General features: G+C 38.3%; 1 non-coding gene across 1 annotated transcript; it reads left to right on the top strand.

Moving 5' to 3' along the window:
• The first annotated feature begins 22,825 nt into the window (after positions 1 to 22,825).
• Positions 22,826 to 22,930, top strand: LOC129504044 (U6 spliceosomal RNA). The gene has a single exon (XR_008663281.1). It is a non-coding gene; the product is annotated as a U6 spliceosomal RNA (small nuclear RNA).
• The last annotated feature ends 780 nt before the right edge of the window (positions 22,931 to 23,710 follow it).

Genomic DNA, 23,710 nt, shown 5'->3' with positions numbered 1-23,710 from the left:
TGGTGTCTGTCTAATGTCTTTTGGCCATATTTTTACCCTCCTTCCACTTTACTCCAAACATGAAAACATCCCCCTTCATTTCTCAAGTCATCAATGGGATGTGCAACTGTGTGTGCAAGAGTCTTTCCTTGATTTTTATGAAAAGAAATACAAGACAGAAAAGTAAAACTGAAATGTCAAAGCCAGCTATCAGTATTCCTAAATCTGTCTTTTGTGCTTTAGCCCAATGAACTCCTTGCTGATCATCTCACCCCCCTTGGTCCTGGCCCACTTCCCCTGCTGGAGTTCATTCTTACTTGTATCCATGTCCTTCTCCCTTTCCTGAGTCCTAGGCTGCAACCCTTGACTCCACACTCCCAAAGGAAGCCAAAACCCTACAACCATCAGAACAACTCAAGGAGACCATTTTTTCACTATCATTTATCTCCTCCTTCATCTAAAGCTTTGGCTCCAGTGAAGGCATTAATTCTTGCCTTCATATAATCAAAAGGCTCATTAAAGTATTTACTTTATCCCAATTAAAACAAAATAATAATTTCTCCCTTAAATAAATTGTGCTACCTTGCCCTAGAGAAACCAAGACAAACTGCCAATATAGCTTTGAAAATAGCAACGTATTTTCCTCGCCACCACATATTTAATTGAATTCCTCAGAGCCATTAAAAGTCATATTGTAGAAAAGTATTTAATGACATGGAAACAGTGTTCATGGCATATGGATAAGTGACAAAAAGAAAAAAAGACCCATCACAAAGTACGTGCAGCAGAATCCAAATTCTGTGAACGCTGTGTATATATTTGATTATGAAAAGAGGGTAAGATTTGGAAACATATTGTTGTGTTTTTCTATTTTGCCTTCCTACATCCATCTGCCTCGGGACCAGGCATTATTACAGATGCCAAGAGAAGGAATTACTCTTTAGCTTTTGACATTCAAAAATAGGAATTTACACCTGAGATGAGCTTGAAGGCTGAGAACCAGAAAAAGAGGGTCATTCAACACATCGGTGGCTTTGCATAAGGGATTAGAGGGAAGAGAGATAGAGACAGAGTTGGGGAGACTTCAGGGAAGAGGAAGCCATGTCCCCTGAGCTGGGGGCACCACAGGCAGACAGAACCTTCCCCTAGTCTCCTCCCAGAACTCAGGACAGAGACCCTTGTGCAAGGCAAGTTCAAGTCACATGACCAATAAGGCAGAGAGACACAGCTGAGTCCAGCAAGCATCCTCTCAGGCCATGGACTCCAAGGTAGGACATGGACAGGTGACACATGAGGGAGCCAAGCCAGTCAAGAGTAAATAGAAGGTGTGGCAGAAATTCAGCAGTCTATAGTAACTGTGGGAGCTATGGAAAGACGTAGATAGCAGAGAGAGGCCCCTGGGCCCTGGACAATCTGAGAAAGAATAGGACACGTATCAGCGGTCACAGATGTCAGAGGCGAATGCCAGCAAAATGTCCAAGGATGAGACCAGGCCAGCTGTCTCTCAGCACTGAGGGAAACATCGACACAAGGCCAGGTGTCCCTTTGGCCCCGTGGACATGGACATGCAAAGCCCATATTCCCAGACACCTACTTGAGAGGAGCTGGATTAGCCTGAAGGGAAAGAATCTGAAAGAGCAATTGTCTCAAAACGACAAAGTTAAACCTTAATCAACTCTATAAAGTATTGGCTTGGACTAAGTTTAAACTCCAGTGAGCTAAACTGAGAATCTTTTCTAGCAATCTCATAGCACAGATGAAGAAGGGGTCAGAGTGGGGCAATGGTTCAGAGGGTCAGATTAGTCATAAAGCAGTAGTTCTCTGACTTTAGTATACACCAGAATCACCTGAGAGGCTGGTGAAATCAGACATCTCTGGGCCAACCCCTGAGTCTGTGACTCCCAGGAGGTCTCAGGTAGGGACTGAGAATTTATATTTCTAAGAAGTTCCCAAATCATGCTTATGCTGCTAGTCTGAGAATGACACCTTGAGAATCACTCTTCTGGAGAGTCAAGGAACTCCGGTGTCTCGGCACAGCTAGATGTAGTGATGTTGTGACTTGTGGGTCTACCTACCTGCCTACCTACTTACCGTCTATAACCAGTGCATATACCAAATGGCAGTGTGGTTATAACTAGGCTGTAGGATTATGGAGGATTTGTATATTCTGAAGTTAGAAAACTAACTTAATTAGAAAATTACTTGTATATTCTAAAGTTTTCTAATTACTTAAAAGAAGCATGTAGTACTTTTGAAATGCCCCCCCCCAAAAGATATCAAGAGTGTTACCCAAAAGAGAAAAAGAGTTGTTGATTGGGAACCATCTGTCACAATCCAAGAAAATAAGGCTGACAAAAGGGTCAGACTGTCACTGTTCCTTCCAGGCCTGGGCTGGTCCTTCCCTTACCTGAACCTTGTTCTGTGGGTGTTTGACAGCAAAGATCCGTCTCTTTTACAGACCAAGAAAATAGTCATGAAATAGGTGTGACTTAATTGGTAAAGCAAGTTCCACAGGCCCTTAAATATCTCCCTCACCTACCTGCTGTGGTAATAGAACTTGCTCAGTAGAATCATCCCTAAAAACCTTTTGAAGATGTGGAATGTCGCTGACTCAGTCTCTGTGTTACCTGGTAAGGATCATCGTTCACTTTGCAACCAGGAAGGCTGATATAACACAACACCTGGATTGGCCACAGGTTACCAGGAGACAACAGGAGTCTTAAGAGGTTAGGACAGGTGACAGATTGATTTTTCTGGCAGGTTTAGTACCAAAGGTTCAATGCACCCAGCCCAGCCTGAAGGAAACAGTGGACAGCTGTGGGCATCCAGGACTCAGCCTGTGGAAAGGGAACCTAGAGAGAGGGAATAAAGACTTGCACAAACAATGTTAAAACTGAGAAGTTCCTGCCTCTGTTGGGTTGCCTGGGATTCACTGCAGTCCCAAGCTGGACCCAGTGCCTCCGAATAGCTGACACACACACAGGGGTTTGGCAGGAGGCCTGCTGCAAAGGCCAAATGGCCAACGCAGGTGGAAGTAGTACATTTCACACACGATTAAATTTTAAAAGCAGTTGGAGTGTTTGTGCTTTGAAAGTCTTGGGACATCTTAGTTTCCAAAGGCAAAATTTTCTGGACAAGAAGTGCTGGAGACCCAAATCAGGCTCATAATGAAAACCACAGGATGCGTGGCGATTCTTTTCAGAAAGCAGAAACCAGGCTTGCCCCCTCCAAGCACCACTGGACCACTTTATTTTCAGTCTATTGCCTTTGTTTATAAAAATAGCTCAACTATAGGTTTCTTAAACTCTGCTTCGGGGTACCCCAAGCTTAGAGGCTGAGCAGACTGATGTATAAGTCTGAGCAGACCAAAGGGATCCATTTAATTAAGGAATTCGAATCTGTCTTGTAGGCTGTAACACTATGTTGATGTTATTCCCCTCTGAGCCCAGGAAACAAATCCTTCAGTGGGCAACATGAACAAGCTGTGCGGTGGTTCTTTTGAATTCTGCCCAAGAGCTGACAAACCAATGTCTCTGTCCACAAGGTGATGCATACATTGCACACAGGGGCACAGGTGGCCAGCTATCAGTACAGCATTTGTCCTTTCCCTTATTATGCCCCCTGCTTGTCGGTGAGCTCCATAGGACAGGGAGGAAATAAGTCTGAATCTTCACTGTAAGCATGAATGCCTAGCACTGAGCCTGGTGCATCGGAAATTAATGCTTGTTGAATGAATGTACTATGAACAAATACATAATAATTATAATGACTCTCATAGTGACAGCATTTACCATGTATCCAATAGTTGTTAAATGACTTGTATTTTGTAATTTCATGTAATCCTCCCAACAATCATAGAGACAAAAAATGAGTGGAGATAGGGGAGAATTAAATAGGAAAAGAAAAAGAGGGAAGAAGGATGAAAGGAAAGAAAAGAAACGTTGAGAGGAAGAAGGGTGAAGGGGAGAGGGAATGGAAGGAGAGACTAAGGAAAGCAGGATAAGGTAGAGGAGAGATGGGAAGGATGGGACAAGGAAGGAGGAAAGTGGAAAAAGGAAAGGAATAGAGAGAGAAGGAGGAAGGGATGGAGGCGGGGGAGAGACTTAGACAACAGCTGGCATCTACAAGAGGCTTTGCCCACAGGGAAGCCCTGGTCCAGTGCAAGGTGCTGGAGGTTTTCAGCAGGGCCAGCAGAGTGTACCATCCAGAGGGGCTGACTGCAGGAGCCTGGTGTGATGCCAAGGCAGCAGTCAGCATCAAGAATTTGACGAGAGTGACCTGCTGGACAGCAGGCACTGGCAAAAGGACTTGCCCTGCTGGTCAGATTTGAAAACCAAGCAGGCAGGCTTGGTACAAGTAAATCAGGGAGTAGTGAAGCCAGAGATGTTGGATTAGGAACAAGACTGTAATCTCAATGGTACAGACAGAGAGGCAGGAATCCAGTTCAGGACAGAAGCACAAGAGGAGACCACGGGGTGCCAGTCAGACTACTGAGGGAAGAGGTTTAATATACTATAGCAAACTGTTCACCTATTGGTTTATTTTTAAAGTAAGTAAACTTCCTTGTTTGGGGGTGGGGAGATGTGATCATTATAAAATAAAATTAATGCAAAATAGAACAAAGATCACATAGAACAAAGGTCAAAGAATAAAACTCATTAGATATCATTATCAAGGAGTAAACCTTGTTAGATGGATTTCATTTCAGATAACCCTCTAAGCACATGTACACAGAGAAACATAAGATAACTAGATGGATGGACTCATAGATGGACACTTGAACAGAAAGGTAGATACTAAATGTTATGTTAAAGTATTAAAGTTGATTTTACTTGATTTTACTTAATTTAATTTGAATTTTACTTAAATTTGCACCCCAAATTTATACTTTTTCATGATTTGAAAAACCTTACACTAAAAATGTGTTTGTAAATTATACCAGGCTGTGATATTGCCTTAAGGCATTGAGTAGAAGCAAATGCATTTCCTCTCTGAAGGACCTACCTTCATCCCAGGTCCCTGAGAATTTCTACAAATCAAGTTCTAAGAAAAAATGAGTAGCTTAGAATTTAATAACACAAAACAGAGAAAAACAGGGTGCTATGGTTGAGAGTAAGCCAAAATGAAAGAAGGCTGAAACAATATGAAATATTTCCAATATTAGATTTATCAGACATAGGGACACCTGGGTGGCTCAGTGGTTTAATGCCTGCCTTCGGCCCAGGGAATGATCCTAGAGTCCCAGGATTGAGTCCCACATCGGGATTCCTGCATGGAGCCTACTTCTCCCTCTGCCTGTGTCTCTGCCTCTCTCTGTGTGTCTCTCATGAATAAATACATAAATAAAGTCCTTAAAAAGATTTATCAGACATATAATTTGTAATTATGTTTAATATGTTTAAAGAAATAGAGGAACCCTTGAAAATCAGCAAGGAAGTAGAAATATAAAGTATACCCAAACAAGAAGAACCAGATAGAACCTCTAGAAATGAAAACAAAAAATCTAATATTTGAAATTAAAATCTCAATGGCCACAAAGCAGATTAGTCACAGCTGGAGAGAGACATAGTAAATTATAAAGGAAGCATAGACAAAGAGATGGAAATATATTTTTTTTAAAAACAAAACATGTTAGCATGAGGTTGGAGTATGAAGGTAAAACATATATATACTTAGAAATCCAGAAAGGAGAATGAAGCAGAAGCAATCTCTGAAGAAATGAGATCTAACACTTTCTAAAGGCTAAAAATGATAAGTTACTCTAGTCTGCATATTTTAAGAGAAGAAGGGATAAAGAGAAATTCAGCCTGAGATACATCATGATCAAACAGGAAAATATTCAAAACAAAAAACATCATAAAAATAGCCAGACAGAAAAGACAAATTCATTTCAAAGCAATCAAAATTAAGCTAAAATCTCTTCTCAACATAACGAAAATGTAGTGGGATGAGGTCCTTCAGTAATAGAGAAAAGCAACTATGTAGTATCTATAATGTGCCTAGAAATGTTCTAAAGGCTTCACTTGCATTAACCCATTTAATCTTCAAAATCACAATGAGGTAGACACTACTATTTTACTATTTTCTCATTTTGTACACAAGAAAACTGAAGCAAAATACTTAAATCATTTCTTCACATTCATACAGCTACTAAGAGTCAGAGTCAGAATTCAAATTAAGTTAGCCTTGTTTCTGAAACTATGCCACTGACCACTACATTTAAATTAATTTTCTAAGTTAAGAGAAATAACTGAATTTTTTACCTGTAAAAGTATCTTTCTATAATGAGGCCATAGGTAGCTTCTTCCTCTGGTAATGACAGGCTACATAATTCAATTAAAATTTTGAATCTGTAATTAAAACCTTTCCCACAAGGAAGACTCCAGGCCCAGATGGCTTCCCTAGAAAATTCTACCAGATTTTTAATAAAAAATAAAGCCAAACTTACACAAACTCTACCAAAGTAAAGAAAACAAGAGAACATTCCAAATTCATTTTTTGAAGCAAACATAATCCTGATACCCAAATCTAGCAAAAATATTACAAGAAAGCAAAATTATAAACCAGTTTTACTCATGAACATAGATGCAAACATCTTAATCTTAGTATTAGCAAACCAAATCCACTAGGACAGTTTGCAAAAAATCTGTTCAATTAAAAATGCATTTACTCATACATTGTATACATATACCACATCTTCTTTATCCATTCATCTTTCGATGGACACAATGGAATATTCCTCAGCCATTAGAAACGACAAATACCCACCATTTGCTTCGACATGGGTGGAACTGGAGGGTATTATGCTGAGTGAAGTAAGTCAATCGGAGAAGGACAAACATTATATGGTCTCATTCATTTGGGGAATATAAAAAATAGTGAAAGGGAATAAAGGGGAAAGGAGAAAAAATGAGTGGGAAATATCAGAAAGGGAGACAGAACATGAGAGACTCCTAACTCTGGGAAACGAACTAGGGGTGGTGGAAGGGGAGGTGGGCGGGGGGTGGGGGTGACTAGGTGACAGGCACTGACGTGGGCACTTGACGGGATAAGCACTGGGTGTTATTCTATATGTTGGCAAATTGAACACCAATAAAAAATAAATTTATAAAAAATAACAAATGTTCAATAAACATCAAAAGATAAAAAAACATGCATTTACTCTATGACCTGGCAATCACAATTCTGGGCATTTGTTCTATAGATTTAAGTATCCTCATATAAAATGACAGTGTTACTATAGTATTCATTGCATCATTGTTTGTATTAGTAAAATATTGGAGACAACCCAGGTTTTTAACAATACAGTCCTCATTAAATAAATAATTGTACATCCATATAGTGAAATGCTATACAGCTACATTGAAATAAATAACATTTTTATGTATTGATATGAAAAATTCTAAGATATACTGTTAAATTTTAAAAAAACAAAGTATAGAACATATATTTACAGATTGCTAGCTGTTGTAAAAGAAAGTAGAAAAGATAAAAATGTATATTCATACCTATTTGTGTATGATTACTAAGAAACACCAGAAGATTACAAAAATCATCTTTGTGGGAAAGTGTGTAAGGAGGTGGGTTGTAGTCAGTGATGGGAGAAAGAATTTTTGATTGAACTTCCCTTTTATATTTTTGAATCATGAACCTATAATTATAAAAATTAGATGAGAGGCACCTGGGTGGTAGAGTGAGTTAAGCATCTGACTCTTGGTTTCTGCTCAGGTCATGATCCCAGGGTCATGAGATAAAGTCCCCTGTTAGGCGTCACACTCAATGTGGGGAATCTGCTTAAGACTCTCTCTCCTTCTCCCTCTGCTCCTTAGCCCCCACTCTCTAAATTAATAGCTTGATAAATTTATTTATTTATTTATTTATTTATTTACTTACTTTTAAAAAATATCAAAGAATAATAAGGTCTTATGGGAGAAAGTAAAACAAGATTACAGTGAAAATATATGATAAAAGCATATAAGGAAAGAAGAGCATGACTGGAATTAACATCATTATTTGAGATATTGAGCAAACATATTGGTTAACTTTGGGATGTAGTAAGTTAAGCATTCATGTTTTGTTTTTGTTTTTAAGATTTTATTTATTCATGAGAGACACACAAAGAGAGGCAGAGACATAGGCAGAGGGAGAAGCAGGCTCCCTGCAGGGGAGGACCCCTCCCAGGACCCCGGGATCACAACCTGAGTCAAAGGCAGATGCTCAACCACTGAGCCACCTAGATGCCCCAGAATTCATGTTTTTTTATTCTTGTTCATAAGCTTTTACTGAAAGAATATAGTATTACTTGATTTCTGAATCCATAGAAGAAACAAAAATGGAATAAAAAATGCAATTTTTCCAAAAGAAGAAAGAAAAACTACAATGGAAAAGGCACAGTAAATACAGCACACAACATAAGAAAATGAATGAATATATAAATAGAATGAATGTTCATTAATCCCAGACTGTCATAATTTTTAAAATCCAATTATATGCTGTTTATAAGGGCATGTAAATAAAATGTGAGGATTCAGGAAGGTTGAACAAATAAAAATAATAGAATGGAAAAGCTGTGCCAGGTAAATATTAATCAAAATAAAACTAATGAAGTTATATTAATACCAGAAAATATCAATTTTAAGGCATAAAGCCTTTCTGGAAATAAAGTTTAACCTATAGAACTTTTGATATAAGATTGACTTACTTGATGTAATATGTATCTAATAACATAGCCTCAAAAAATATAAAGCAAAATTTGACAGACTTGCTAAAAGGTATAGATATATATTCATAGTCATAGTAGGAGATTTTAATATACCCATCAGTAATGTATGGCTTCAAGCTGACAAAAAATAAATGAAGATACAGAAGATTTGAACAACATAAACAATCTTGACCTAATATGTAACTCCGGACCCAGTGATTAGAGGGGACACATGAAGCACACATTAAGCATTTGTAAGAATTGACTTAATACTGGGCCATAAAACACATCTCAGTAAAGTCCAAGCAACAAGTGGCATCAGTGGCTTTCTTCTTACTATGCTATTAATATAAAAAGTTACTATTAAAATGCATAGTAATATCTAAAGAAAATTAATTCCAGTCTTACCTAAACTACCAAAAGGTTATAAAATAAGAATTATAGACTCCAACTCATGTGATGAGGTGAACATAACCTTGATTTGAAAGTAAAGCAAGACACCATGAGAAGCTAACATTACAGGGGCACCTGGATGACTCAATCGGTTTATCGGTTTATCATCTGATTCTTGATTTCAGCTCAGGTCATGACCTCAGGGTCATGATCTTAAGGGTTACGAGATCAAGCACCCCCTCAGGCTCTGCAATGAGTGTGGAGCCTGTTTAAGATTCTATCCCTCTCCCTCTGCCCCCTCCCAACCTCTAACGCACACTTTTCTCTGTCTTTAAAAAATGCATATATAAGATTACAGTCCACCCCCACTCATGAACATAAATCCAAAAGCTCTATACTAAACATTATACTCTAATAGAAGAGTAAGAAAGAGATAGAAATCGAAGTGGTGGAGATACTGAGGCCAGAATAGGGGATGGCGTAACGGCAGCAGCAGGCCAAGGAAGAAGGTGTCCATAGCTCCTGCTTGTTGCTAGAAGACTTCAGCTCTGTGTTTTGCAGAAGTTCTGGGTATCAGCCCCAAACCCAACTCTGATATGTGTGATTTGGGTCAGGGTGCAGAGAGGAGTCCTCACCTTTCTACTACAGGATCAACTTAGCGATAAAATCTTTGAGTCATACTATCTTTACCTAGGAACTTTGTAGGTATTATTTCACTGTTTCTTCACATTTTGTTCTACTAATTCTTTTTTTCCCATGGCCTCTCTGTCCACTTCTTGGTTGACTGGACTTTTTCATGAAGGAGTTGTTGACTTCTTTGTTTCCAGAATGGCTTGCATGTATTTATTCTGTTTCTTTAATATTTGTTAATTGCTAATGTAAGTTTTCGCATCATACCTTCTATCATACAATTATAGATACTGTTTCACCAAATTTTGCTGTACAAAGTCTAAGGGTAATCTGACCCTTGTTAAAAAGACTTCCTTATTCTTCATGGCAACCTAAAGAATGATTTTTTTCCTTTCCAATAACTTTTAAAAAATATACCTGAGTCTACCATCCAGGCTAATGTTTTTTCTACAACACACCTTGTCTTTTATATCCAACTCGGGCATTCCTTTCAGAGAAATCTTTCTTCTATTGAATCTCTTAATGATTGTTCTATTCCATTTGTTAGGTTATCTACTTCCTGTTTATCATCACCTGATTATTATTATTACCTTTCTGTCATAGCTGTTATCTTCTTCTTCTCTAATTCCTTTAGTCTCTTTCTAAATCATTTAAATTTATTGAAATTACCCCTAGCTTTTCCTGGATGTCAATGATTACACATCTAGCCACACTTATTATGTTCCTTCCTATTTCTAAGTTTAGTTATATTTCTATAGTGATACTGCTTTAGTCTTCGTTTTTTTCCTTAGCTTTGCAGCCTTTATTTCCAGCTCATTCAGATGGTCTATCATGTAATTTGTGAGCTCTTCTAAAAACTGAATTCAAATTCTTGTTAAATGGCATAGAATTTAAATGTATGCGGAGAATTCTCTTCTGTTCCTTAGGTTAATTTTCCCCAGAATGGAATCTTCAGCTCTCAACTGCATTCTGTGTTCCTTTCACTTACTGTTATTATTTATATTATTACTATTATTTTTGGTTGCTATAGTAGATTGATTTAGTGTCATGTGGTTCCTTTTGATCTTGCTTATGCTTAACAGGGACACTTTCTCCTCTGATGGAAGGTGGATGAATTCTCACGGACACTTGAAATGTGTTTCCAATCACTCCAAACTTTAATTGAAGAGCTGAGTATAAAACTCTGTCCACTTGAAGACAGAGGAATAAATCAGCTTGATCTGGGTGAAGTCTTGGTCAAAAAAATGTGTCTCTGACCTTTCTCATGTCAGATTCAGTTAAATGTGTTGTAAAAGTGTTCATTCCACTTAATAAAGTAGGCAACGTTACTCCTATGTGTCCGCTCTGGATTATACTCTTAATTCAGTGTGACTCTCTGGAGACTATGTGTCATATGAGACTGTCAATTCCAGTTGCTTACTTCCTCTTTGCACCAATGTCTCCCCAGCAGCTGCTCTTACTTCCCCAGATAAAGAAGATCCTAAGCTTCCTGTTCAACTCTTATTCTTTTTCCTTGCCAATTTGAGGATATTTGCAAAGCTTCTCAGGATTTTGTTGATTAATCTTCGTGCTTCATATCCTACTTCTGGGAGTTGGAAAGAGAGGCATTCAGCTTCTCAATCACTACTTTATGATGGTGTTGTGGGTTTTTTTTTTTTTTTGGTTGCTGCTAAGTTTTGTATTTGTATTTGGTTTTAGGTTTTTGCTGCTCTTATTTCTTTAGACATGGAAATAAATTATATGCTCCAACTTTATTCTACTATATTTATGTGTAAACTACCTCAATACATACTAACATGGAGAGGTAATATGTAATTGTTGAATTAAAAAGGTTATAAAATATTGTTTACAATTTTTTGTTACTAGAACACATATTTGATCAATATAGGGGTGCATGTATATCTATATTGGTGTCTCTAGATATAGATACACAGAAATAGACTATATATGTATCAATATATAGATATATATAACTATTATATATATTTATATTCTATAAAATTTTCAAGATATATACCAAAATGTCAATATTGGTATTCCCTAAATAAATAGTTTTCACTTTCTTCTTTATCCTTGTATACATTTCATAAACTTTCTATAATACACATATATTGCCTTTCTTTGTATTGCTTTGTTTTAAAAGACATACTATTATTTCCTTTTTTTTTCTTGATCTTATTTATAGCCTGCCTTTTTCCAAAATGTATTTTACATGGTTTTCAGCAGAAGTAATACACAATGAGGTTAATGAAATAGAAAATTGGGACCAAGGGAAAAAACAAAGAAAGCAAATAAGAAAAGGGGGAAGAGCAAAGGAGCAGCAAGGATGATTTGACTGTGTCGTGAAGTTGCTGCCCATGAATAGCTCAGCTCTGTTAGTAAGTCAGTGGGATCCAGTTAGGAAAAGGAAAGTCTTACAAGGGAATGAAACAGAGACTGAACTTACATCTGCCCTTAAGCTGGAGGTTATTTCCCATATATCCTAGCAGAAAGTACAATATGCAGGCACGCCTTCAATAAAGAAGCTGCTCTTTATACCTAGAAGCCGCCCAGCTGATGCCATCAAGAACCATATGTGAATGTGCTCACAAGGCAATTTAAAAAAATCAACATTTGGAATAATAAATAGGACATTAAAGCAGAAAAAACAAACTGACACAATTCAGAAATTGGCTAATTATTCTCCTCTGCAGGAACAACACCTTCACACGACTGTTTGTAATGTTTGAGGTACATTATTATCTAGGCTTGCAGTTTGGACAGGTAATCCCATTGTCCTTCCCAGGTACAATACCTAGACTGTTCTTTTGTTTGATGCTGCCTCATATTTGTTAAGCAAGGCATAGTCCATTTCATCACCTACCACCCACCCAGCCTCAATCCTGATGCCTCCCCACTGTCTACAAGATGAAATACAACTTCTACAAACTGATTTTTAAAGCTCTCAACAATCACACCCTGTCCATCTAAATTATTTCCATCTCAATTAGCAAAGACTTACTTATACTGGTAGATGGGGGTGTATAATTGCATAAGCTGCTCCCTAGAATCTGATTGCCTCACAGGAGAGATAGATATACAGATATCAATAATACAACATAATGGTGGAGCAATTTATTCCTCTCTGTAAGGTGAAGGAGCTGATAGACAAACTTGAAGTGGCTAGTAGTCATCTGAGTGGGGTCTTGGAATAAAAAGAGGAATTTTATACATGGGTAAGCTAAAAAAGTTGTTCCAAATAGGATGAGAAAAGAGTACAAAAGTGTGAATGTACATTTTGGGGAGGTAGGAGACAGAGAGCAATACAGAGATGGTAAAGTATAGCAGGGGTATTTCTGCAAAACTCCAGGACACTGATGACATCACATGCAACGAGAGGTCGTTTTTTATGAAATACCATGTGCATGGTGCCCCCATGAAGCTGTGGAGCATCAGTGGCCTCTACTCATCTAAGTGAGAATGATTAGGCATGTGATTAGAAAGACAGATTTAGACTAAGTTATGAGGACTTTGAATTCTAAGTAGTTTGTGCCATGTGGAAATTAAGACAGCTATTGGGAATTGTTAAGTCTTGGAGTAACTCAATCATATTTGAGTATTCAAAAAACTATTTTTTGAAAGATCACTCTTAAAGTAGTCAGAAAGATTTGTGTGTGTGTGTGTGTGTGTGTGTGTGTGTGTGTAGAAGAAGAGAGGTGAGGAGAGACAGAGACTAGAATTTAGTCAGGAGGTGATTTTAATAGTTCTGGACAGTGATCACAAAGGCCTTGAGTAGAGCAGTGGGAGGAGAATTAAAGAAATGGAATGTGTGAGGCTCCAGTAAAATCAGTAACTTTCTGATGTGGTAGTAAGAGAGGAGGAGTCAAGATGTCCAGATTTTGGGTAACTGGGAGGATAGAAATGGTATTCACCAAGTACAAGAAATTCCAGGTAGGAGCCCGTTTGTGAAAAAAGATTATGAGTTCCGTGTAAGATACGTAAATTTAAGAGGCTTACGGAACATCAGAATATCTAGAGATAGAGGTCTGGTATTCATTAGCAAAGTGCTGGCTCAAAATAGAGACTTGACTATTATCATGTCAGCAGTAGCTAAAAGTCAAGTAACTAGGTTTCCAGCTTTTGGTCTTGACGTAGACAATTACAGTGGATCATCACACTCACTGTTACTAGAAAAAAAGTGGATATGACTTCCAAAAAGTGCATTTTTAAATAATATTAGAGAGTTGCAGAAACAAAGAAGTCTAAAGGAATAAAGTGCCAGCAAAGGGTGAGACCTCTCTGAGTGAGAAAAGACTAGAGTGTCCTTCTGTGAGTCTTGATACAAATCTGTGGAGAATCCAGCATATGGTAGGTAGAGGGACTTTACAGGGTTAAGGAGAAACCAGTGAAGCTTAGGAAAACTCTGTGGCTGGCAAGAGAAATGCAATCTGTAAGAGCTTTAAATGCAGAACTAGTTCTCCATGTGCACCAATTCTTCCTGTGTCACTTTTGCTGGGTCTGCAGCCACAACAGTGAGGGAAGTTGGAGCTGGAATGGAGAACAGAGAGACATCTGCAGTCACATAGTACATATAGTCATATAGTACATATAGTACATACCAAGAGTCCTTCTAAGGGAAAGGGCTTATAACATACACAGATTGGGACCTTAATCTCTAGCTCTCACCATATGCAAAAATTAATGTAAGATAGACATGTGAAATGTGAAAGCTAAAATTATCCTTAAAAATTGACAAATTGGGGCAGCCCCGGTGGCTTAGCGGTTTAGCACCGCCTTCAGCTCAGGGCGTGATCTTGAAGACCCGGGATCGAGTCCCACGTTGGGCTCCCTGCATGGAGCCTGCTTCTCCCTCTGCCTGTGTTTCTGCCTCTCTGCCTCTCTCTCTCTCTCTCTCTCTGTCTCTAATAAATAAATAAAATGTTTTTTAAAAAATTGACAAATTGGACTTGGTCAAAATGAAAACCTTTTGTTCATGACAAAACACCATTAAAAAGTTAAAAAGTAAGCCACAGGCTGAGATATATATACATATATACATATATATATATATATTCTGTATACAAGATATATATATAGATAGATATAGATATAGATATATATAGTACCTAGAAATCAATAGGTAAAGCTACCCAATCAAAAAATAGGCAAAAAATTTGAGAAGGCATTTCACAAAGGAAGCTATCTGGATGACCAAAAAGCATGTGAAAATGGGCTTAAAATAATTAGCCATCAGGAAATGCAAAAGAAAACCACAGAGATACTACTATACAACCACCAGAATGAGTTAAAATAAAAAAGTGACAACTGCAAGCATTGGTGAGGATGTGGAGCAATTGGAATTCTCATAAATAGCTGGTATGGATGTGAAATGTAAGCCATTTTAGAAAACTAGCACTTTGTAAAAAAATGTAAGCATAAGCTTCCTCTATGGCCCAGCAATTCTACTCCAAGCTAATTACCCAAGATATATAAAACTATATATCCACAAAAAGGCTTATAAAAGGTTTTTCATAACAATTTTAGCCAAAAACTAAAAATATTGCCCATCAACAAGAAAATGGTTAAACAAATTGTGAGAAATTCATACAATGGAATACTAAATGACAATTTAAAAAGAGAATGAATACAACATGGAAGGATCTCAAAAAATTATGTTAAATGGAGGAAGTAAGACATAAAAGAATACCAACTCTGTGATTCCATTTATATGCAATCCAAGAATGTAGAAGAGTAATATATAATGATAGAAGGAAGAATAATATTTCCCTTGGTGTGGGGAGTGGGAGTAGGCATTGACTGGCAAGGGGCACAAGAAAACTTCTAGAGTGGGTGGAAATATTCTATATTCTAATTTTGTTGGATATGTGGGTATATGAATATGCAAAAAGGGCATCAAACTATACATTTATGATTCATGCATTTTCCTGCATATAAATTATACCTCTAGATGTAATTAATACCCTGGAAAGACAATAATTTCACCTATGCAATATTCTGGCAGAGAATGCACAGCCTCAATCTAATCACAAGGAAATATCAGATAAACACAAAATAAGAAAATTTCTATTTTTTAAAAAAAGGTAATGTCACAAAATACAAAGAAAGGTTGTGGAAAAGTTACATAACATGACAAGTAAATGTAATACCCGACCCTAGATAGAATCCTGAACTGGAAGGAAGAGTGCTATAAAAGACATTACTCAAACAACTGAGCAAACTAATCTGCAGGAGTAGATTAAAGTATATCTGTGTAAGTGTATGAACTTATGAATTGTACCACAGTGATATAAGGGAATATACTTATACTTAGAATATACACCCTCAAGAATTTAGAGATACAGGTTCATGAAATATATAACTTTCCTTCAAATGATACAAAGAGAGAGAACAAATAGATCTAGGTGGGTTTTCTTTTCATAGCATTGTCTTAATTTTTCAAATTCTTGTTAATGTGAAATTATTTCCAAATACAAAGATTTTTAAAACAAAACATTTTGAAAGATGCCCATAGAAAGAAAAGAGTAGATTATATTGGATATATGTTCAATGATCATCCCAAATTGTTAATAGTAGTTATTTCTGTAGGATGGGTTTTGTAAAGATAGGGGATAAATGTGAAATTTACTCTATTATTTGAAATTTTCTGGTTTTTTTTAAAGATTTTATTTATTTATTCATAAGAGATAGAGAGAGAGAGAGAGAGAGAGAGAGAGAGAGAGGCTGACAGAGAAGCAGGCTCCATGCAAGGAGTCTGATATGGGATTCAATCCCAGGTCTCCAGGATCAGGCCCTGGACTGAAGGCAGCACTAAACCACTGAGCCACCCGGGCTGCCCAAAATTTTGTTTTTAATATTATCGGGGAAAAGCTATTTCCACCCTCCAGGGAAAAGGTATTTTTTTTAAAGTGCAAAATGATCATTGAAATGTGACTTGACTCATTTTCTTTGGTAGCTCAGGCTTGGAGCAAAAGCTAAAACTTAAAACACCTAAACACCTAAGTCGTTTTCATCATTTAAAACTCAGCTCAGATTTCACCTCCTCTGCAAAGCCTTCAGTAAGGACTTTTTTAGTTACAAGTCACACATACCCAACCCAAACTAATAAATACCAGTGGTGAATATGTTGGCTGTTGAAATACAAGGAAGTCTTAGACAAACAATGCAAGTGAAGGAAGAAGTTACAGCTGGACTGTCTGAATTGGAACCGTGGGACAAAGGCCACCAGAATCCACTTCCTGAATCTCTCTTCATTTAGGCCCATTATTTCACTGCAGCCCATTTTTCTCCCAATGGCAAGAAATACACTGCTTACAGCTTCCTACAACTTTCCCTCTTAAAATATATACTCTCAGAAAAAAACAGAAACTCTCAGTTTTAGTTTGAAATATTTCAGAGAAGGAAGCAGATTGGTCAAGCTTGGTCAAGTTCCTTTCCCGAATCCGTCAACTCTGAAACCGGGGGTATGGATCAACTTGAATGATGTCCCAAGAGTAGACCAAGAGTTAAAATTATGTACAGACATGGAAACTCTTTCAGAAACCATAAAAGGAGATCATACAATATTTTTCCATAATTCTTAGTTTCCAACTCTCAGATATTCTACTTGGATTATGCTATTTGTGTGTTTATCATGATTCATCAGTAGGCTGTAAGTTTCATGGGGTAAGGACCATGTCTTCTTCTCCATTGATATTCTCTAAATTGATGGCACAATGTTTCCCATATAATAGATGAATTACAAGCTCCAAGAGGAACTCCAAGAGTTCATTGAAACTTAAAACTATGCCTGTAGCATGGCAGACAGTCAATAAATATTTGCTGAACAAAAGAATAATACATAATCTATATAAGATGGTTGTGTGGATGGATGGATAGATGGATGGAAATACAAGTTTTCTTCCAGTAAAAATAAATTTGCCCTCTGGGAAACCAAGGTATGCTTCCTGGGCCTGTATTGGTGGAGCTAACTGTGGCCATGAGACCAGCACAGTTAATTAACCCTTGGAATCATCAGGCTCCACTCTGAACTTCATTATCTGCAACCTGTGCCTTGCAGCCTTTGGACTGTGGGTGAACTGGAAACTCAATCAGTCTTCTAAAACTTTATTTCTGTGAAAGATCAAAATATATCTAAAAACCCAGCTTAGATACATTGACATATGTATGAATTCAATTAGTGAATTCTTGGATACCTACAGTGGCCAGACCCTGTTCAAAGTTTGGGGGCATGGTAGAGAACCAGACAGAAGTCGATACACTAGTGCTATGAAAGAACTAACCAGGTATGTTACTAGGCTGTCTAACTACTCCCCAGAGGAAGTGAAACTTTAAGCTCAGACTCAAAGGAATACATAGCTTAACAAATTGGAGAGTCTGGAGACAGGGAAATGTTTCAGGTAAGGGGTATGAAAGCCACAGCTCAGCATTTAAGAGAACTGAAAAACAAGTATGTGAATCAAAAATTATCTATAAGGATGACCATTATAGTATTATTTATGAGCCTGAAAAATAAAAACAGCAGGAGAATGATTCATTAAGCTGTGCTGGAGTGGCTCTTTAGGGCAGTGAAAGTGATGGGTTCATGCCATTATACATTTGTCCAAATCCATAGAAAGTATAAGAGTGAGTCCTAATATAAACTATGGACTTTGATTAGATGTGTCAATGTAGGCTCATCAGTTGTGACAAACATACCACTCTGGTGGGGGATTTTGATATTGGGGGAGGCTGTGCATGTGTTAGGTCAGAGGATATGGAGGAGTTTAACATTTATCTATTTATTTATTTTGGCAATCTCTACACCCAATGTGGGCCTCAAACTCACAACTCCGAGATCAAGAGTTGCATGTTCTTCTGACTGAGCCAACCAGGCACCCTGGTACCTTCCCCTAATTTTGCTGTGAACCTAACACTGCTCTAAAAAAAAGTCTTAAATTAAAAAGTCTTAAATTAAAAATCTTACATAAACCACACTGTCCATGCAATAGGATTCAACAAAGCATTAAAACAACACTATGGATGACAATGCTCAAGATATATTAAGTTTTTTTAAAAAGTACAAAGAGGGGTACCTGGTAGGTCAGTTGGTTAAACATCTGCCTTTGGCTCAGATCATGATCTCAGGATCTCGGTTGAGCTTCTCCCTCACCCTCTGACCCTCCCCATTTATGCTCATTCTCTCTCTCTCTCTCTCTCTCTCTCTCTCTCTCTCGGATAAATAAGTAAATAATCTTTTTAAAAAATAAATAAAAAATAAAAAAATACAAGGGTATACAATCAATATGACCAAAATTTTGCTCTGTCTCTATTTTATTGTGTGCACGCATCGCCTGTACCTGCCGATCACCCCACAGCTCTACCTGTAGTCATAGCTGAGTAGTGGAATATAAGTGACAGTTTTCTACTTTGTGCTTTTCAGTACTTTTCCAAAACATATTTTAATGAACCTGTACTCCTTTCAATGTGGAAAAGAATTTTGAAGAAGAATCAGGCTTGTCTTTTTTGCTGCCTCTCCCAGCGTGCTGTCCCCCCAAGAAGGGCATCGGGAACCCTAACACAGGCCTGGCCTACAGCTGAGCTGAGCAGGACTGAGTTGTGCTGCACAGCAGCAAATCTGCATGCCTTGGGTGTCTGTGGTGCCACATCCCACAGGAGGCCCCACATCAGGGTTATCTGGGGTTGAGCTGTTCCTGCTCCAGCCTCCCTGTGTGGGCCGTTCTGCTCCTTCATGAGGCTTGGTTTACCTTCATTACGCAAGTACTGCTGCTCTGAAAGTGCCTTGCACAATGAAAGGAGCTTTATGAAGGGGCTTGAAGGGGCAGGAGGAACGTGAGAGATGGAGCCAAGCTGCTCTTAGGGAGTCGTCTGGTAACAGGGCCTTACCCCTGTGGCCACAGCACCAGGATCGGGCAGGCCTACGTCTGTTTGCTGAGGGGTTAGGGGCTGCTGCTTCTCTGCCACCCATGGCCACATCCCCACCCAATGCAGGAGAAGCCCCCTTTGCCCCTAGACAATGGACTCCTTCTGAGGTGGGAAGATCTCACAGGTGAGGCAGGAATGGGGTGGGTAGACACATCCTAATGTGGATGCATGCATATCTTGGTTTCAAGCGTTTGCTCTCAGCCTTGTCCCACAGTTGGTATTACTTGGAAAGCTTTCCAGAATACTGATGCCTGAGGGCTACACCTAGAGGTCCTAGTTCAATCTGTCTGGGGTGTGACCGGAGCCTGGGGAGCTGGTGCCCTTTTGACCTCCCCTCCAAGCTTGGTTCCTGCATTGCATCTTCCCCCTTGAGCTGTTCCCTAGGCGAGAATGCCCTTCCCTCACCACTTACTGCCATGCTCTCTCCTTTCCATCTTTTAAGCCAGTTCTGAAGTCCCATTTCCCAGAGAAACCTCCAGTTCTGCTGTTAAGACCACGTAGTATTAAGGCAAGCCTCTTAACTCCTCAAGTTAAGTTGTCATTATAGCCCAATGCAGCCATAAATCATATGCAAGGAAATGAGCATGGCTGTGTTCCAATAAAACTTTATTAGCAAAAGCAGACAGCAAACCAGATGTGGCCCACAAATTGTAATTTGCCTGCCTCTACTTTATTTTCTTTTTACCCATTCAGTTACCTCGTTAACAATTTACACCTAGTGAGCAATTATTTATATTAAATTCTTATTGTTCAAATAACTGTTGTTATTTCTATCTCCCAACTGGACTCCACGTAATACCACTTCTCGGATATATATATATTTTTATTTATTTAAGTAGGGGAAAATTCTTTAAGTGTTCTCTTCAACACTACTGGATTGTTTGAATTTTTTCATAAGCATACTCTTTTTTGGAAAAATTAGACTTAAAAATGTGGTCTCCTATAACAAGTACTTAGTGCTGCCTTTTGTCTGCTTTAGCAGCAGAGGGAGATTATTTATGTTAAATATCTCATTTCATTTAAATTTTCCCTCTAAGGTTGAAATCGGCATATTCTCAGAAATATCATGGCCTATTCCCTTGTGACTTTTGGCTCGGATTCTGGCAAATTTTGTTTTAAATATATATTTTTAGGAGAAGAAGTTTAAAAAAAATAAGTACACTCAACCCCAGGATGGCTGCAAAAAACAAATTAGATACTAGATGGACAAAGAGCTTGCAGAAGTGAAAATGCTGTGCAGATATGAGGAGGTGGAAGAAATCACAAAACCCTTTCAGCCTTCCTAATAGCGGCTCTTAATGTACCTTAGGGAAATGTTTAATCTACTTATTTTGTGGTTTTTAAGTGCATTTCTTGTATAAGCGGATATTCATTATGTGTGCTTCCTAGTCACCTGCATTATGTGTGCACAAGAGGACCCAGAGGCCGCATCTCCACCCCCAGCAGGGCAGAGCCATGGGTCGCTGAGCACTTGGTAAATTCCCTGGGACTGAGAGCTGGTCAGAGATTGGGCTCCCATCCTGCTTTTTTGTCTTTGATGTCACGTGGAAGCAATGCATTCCAGCATCATCTTTGCTCGAGAGTACCTGGGGAAGGAGGGAATTGACATTACCCCCCTGGAGCAGAGCTCCTGCCTAGGATCTGTGCCCTTGGTTGAACAAAAGTACTGAAGTTAAGCGTTTCCTTCCATTCTGAGTATAGGCAACAGTGTTGGCAGTACCTGTGGCTTTATTCCTGCCCTAGCAGAAATCACAGTCATTTTTCTATCACGTTACAATTGTTGTATCTGGAAATATATCCTATGCTCACAGTTACTTCGAAATCCATGGTGGTTATCAGACCCACTGCTTTTTTGTGTAAAGTGTAAGTGATGACACACATATCTCAAATTTGTTTCCTTTTTTATTTTCATAATTAGATTTCAGTATAACTGGTTTCCTTTGTAATACTATATATTTCATTTTATGCGTTTAGAGAGACCAGTGGTCTTCACTAGACTGCCAAGCAGTACAGGGAACATAGAAGGTTAAGAACCCTCACTGTAGGAAGATATGTTCCCCAAAAATGTTTTGTTCCCATTTTCTTCTCAGTAGATGTCTTCGTCCTCATTGGGTATGCTCTTCAACTCCAGATTCTTATATGCACTCATCCCAACTTCAAATCCTTTACCCGACTCAACTTACGCAGAGCTTTTACCTCAGCAACCTTGTCAGGGTGCTTAACAAAATGAGGGTACCTCTAGCTAAAAAAAACTCACCTTCCTTTGAAGATAGTTGATAAATTATGGGGTTTGTTTCCCTTGAAGAAGACCTTGGGGTCTTAGCTACTACATCACAGGATGGTTAAACTACTCTGCTCAAGAGTGATTTTAATAAATTATTGAAGAAAATAAGATTTCAGACTCCAGGCTTTGAGAAAGTCTTTATTATTTACCCAAAAGCCTCATACAGGAACAAATGAAGGAAAAATACAGACAACACATTGTGTAACACCCAGTTCCTTAACTGATCTTTCTACACATACAATTTAAATTTATAAAAAGGAACAATGGGTTCTTTTACATACATTAAATTAAGAAGCAAAATGATCCTGCAACAAATTATGCCAACATGGCAATACAATATAATCTCTGCTGTACTTTTAAAACAGAGCCTGGGTTAGTCATTTCTAGACAGCCATTCATAAAGCATACTTATAACTAACTCTTAAAACAGGTCATCTTATTTGTTCAGAAGTAAAACTTAAGATTTTTATTTGTTTTCCAAGGTCTAAACCAGCAGTATGTGACGGACAGCTTTATGGTTGGGAGGCAAAGTGAAAGAATAGATCTCTTCTGCAGAATGTTGTGTGTCCACCTTACTATACCAAGATCATGGTGCTCTCTCTCAATGACACAGGGAAATGTCACATGTCAACTATCAAGTCAAGGAGTTGCAGGGTAGGGAGAGAACAGTTTTTCCTGACAAGCAGTAACAAGCTATAAAATAAGCAAAGATTGTTGAGAATCATATGGGCCGTATAAAAACCCAAATGGGGGCAGCCCAGGTGGCTCAGTGGTTTAGCACTGCCTTCACCCCAGGGCATGATCCTGGGGACCCAGGATGTTGGGCTCCCTGTATGGAGCCTGCTTCTCTCTCTGCCTGTGTCTCTGCCTCTCTCTCTCTCATGAATGAATAAGTAAAATCTTAAAAAAAAAAATTAGTGCTCGCTTCGACAGCACATATACTAAAATTGGAATGATAGAGAAGATGAGCATGGCCCCTGCACACAGATGACACGCAAATTCGTGAAGCATTCCATATTTTTTCTGCTGTTTGAGACAGAGGAAAAGAAAATGATTTGTGTAGGTTACTTAATGAATGGTAAGGACCATAATAAAGGTCTCTGATAATTTCAAAAATAAAAATAAAAATTATATTAAAAAATTTTTAATGGGCCTCTGAACCCATAATATGAGACCTGAGCTATGTGGCCTGAATCTCTGTACACTTCACTGGGACTTATAATTTTCACTACTGCTATAGTGGATGCTAGAAAACAACACCTCTTGATTTTTGTCCTCATACTTGAAGGATATTTCCACTGGGTACAGAATTCTAAGTTGACAGTTGTTTTCTTGAACCACACTGAGGATATGGTTTTCTGGCTTCCATGTTTGGTGATGGGAAGTCAGGGGTCAAGTTTAATAGCAACTCCTTTTGTGTTAAAAGAGAGATATTTTCTTTTGATCTATTTTTAAGATACTCTCTTTGCCATTAGTTTTCTAGAATAGTGAATTTCTTTCTTTTCTTTTCTTTGTAATCTTTCTTAGGGTTTCTGATACTCCTAAATCTGTGGATTCAGGCAATATTATTTTTTTAAGAGAGAGAGTGCATGCATATATGAGTGGGGAGAGGAGCAGAGAAAGAAAGAGAGGAGAGAAACCTAAGCAGACTTCCTGCCAAGTGTGGAGCCTGATGTGGGGCCCAATCTTACAACTCTGAGATCATGACTGAGCCAAAATCAAGAGTTGGACACTGAACCAACTGAGCCACCCAAGAGCCCCTGGGAAATACTCTAAAAAAATAAAAAAATAAAACTCACAAC

Source organism: Nyctereutes procyonoides, unplaced genomic scaffold (genome assembly GCF_905146905.1).
Source record: "Nyctereutes procyonoides isolate TBG_1078 unplaced genomic scaffold, NYPRO_anot_genome, whole genome shotgun sequence".
Lineage (NCBI taxonomy): Eukaryota > Metazoa > Chordata > Mammalia > Carnivora > Canidae > Nyctereutes > Nyctereutes procyonoides.
The sequence above is the reverse complement of the archived record's forward strand: the minus strand, read 5'-3'. Positions and strand labels throughout refer to the sequence as shown.